General features: G+C 41.3%; 1 pseudogene; it reads right to left on the minus strand.

Moving 5' to 3' along the window:
• Positions 1-1,020, minus strand: part of LOC106526584 (protein MB21D2 pseudogene) — a 5,031-nt pseudogene extending 4,011 nt beyond the window's left edge.
• Between the last annotated feature and the right edge of the window lie 497 nt (positions 1,021-1,517).

Raw genomic sequence — 1,517 nt, forward strand, 5'->3', positions numbered from 1 at the left:
TTTGTGGGGAGCTAACAAACAAAACCGCATGACACCAAACAGCTATTTATCATTTCTACAGCAGGAAAAACTGACATTAGTTACAAAAACTGAGCTTTACTTCAAGTAAATAAATAAATAAATAAAAATAAAAAACTCGTATCTTTTTTAAAGTCTAACTATATGTTTTAAGCTAATAAAAACAACGCAGCTAGCTTAATTAGCCTACTAGCTTACCTAACTAGCGTCATAATTTGTTGCGGTTCCTATGGAGACGCGCACGCGAGAAGTTAGCGGATTAAATAAGAAAACTGTCTTAATAACACAAAAAACTACTGTCAAATAAACGGCTGTGTAAACACAGCCATGTAAACAGTGTGGTGTAGAAATAACGAGCTAAAAAAGTTGTAAACAAAGTTCAGTCGAGCGTAAAAAAACAAACATGGCTTCCGACAAACTGGGTCAATTAGCTCAGCTGTTCCAGGCTAACAAGCTAATAGCCGAGGAATTAGCCTACCTGTTGTTAAACAGCGGAGTCCGATAAAGATCCGGTGAGTTAACTTGATTTGTCGCTAGCATGTAGCTACATGCTATCATGCAGTGATAATTTGACCTGACGCCTCACCAGCTAATTTACTTCATTAGCCTGCTAGCTTTAATAAATTAGCTCCGGCTAACATATCAGAGGGGGATGTTTAAGTCAGGTGCGGCGCCCCGCACCCTGCACCCTAACGTGAGCAACACGACGCACGAGCTGAGGCCACTCAGCTCGTGCGTCGTGTTGCTCACGTTCGGCTAAATGTGGCTAAAACTGCCGGACACACGCACGCACCCTTTAAACGGTGAACACGGAGACTTTCTTCGCTATCTTCTGCCGTTTCTGTGTTTCTGCTCCCGGGGCTCCAGTCCTCCTCCTTCAGCTGTCATTTCCAACAACAAGTCCCGGGCTCCACCACCGCCTTCCTTCCCCCCTGCAACACCGTCCCAGGAATCATGGTCCTACTACACCTCCCAGGATCCCGAGGATCGGCAGCGTGGGTGGCGCTTGTGACCCCACCCCCCTGTGGGGGGTGGGGTCATAAGGGTCTTAGGCTGTGTCTCAATTCAGGGGCTGGGTCCTCATGAGTGCGCATTTGTTTATAAATAAATAGTTAATCTTTTAGCACCCAATTATCAGTAGCAGGACATGGAAATTGTGCAAACGACTATATGATAAACTGAAGCTGTAATTAATAGATGCATTGACAGATTTAGTCACGTAGTTAATTTGTAAGAAATCATATTAATCTAACAGTGATCCAGGTCATCACAGACTACTTTATAAACACAGAGAAACACCTGGCTGTACACAGAAGGGATGAGGGGAAAATAACTTTATTTAATTCAGCAAACAAATAACAAAAAATAAATAAATAAAAAGAAAAAACAAATAATAATAGAAACAAACAAATAATTAGACAATGTTGTGTCAAAAAAACACGATCACAACATATTCAAATGAAAAGGAGCAGAAAGAATAAAATAAAATCTTATAACAT

The sequence above is a fragment of the Austrofundulus limnaeus genome, unplaced genomic scaffold, assembly GCF_001266775.1.
Source record: "Austrofundulus limnaeus strain Quisiro unplaced genomic scaffold, Austrofundulus_limnaeus-1.0 Scaffold283, whole genome shotgun sequence".
Taxonomy (NCBI): domain Eukaryota; kingdom Metazoa; phylum Chordata; class Actinopteri; order Cyprinodontiformes; family Rivulidae; genus Austrofundulus; species Austrofundulus limnaeus.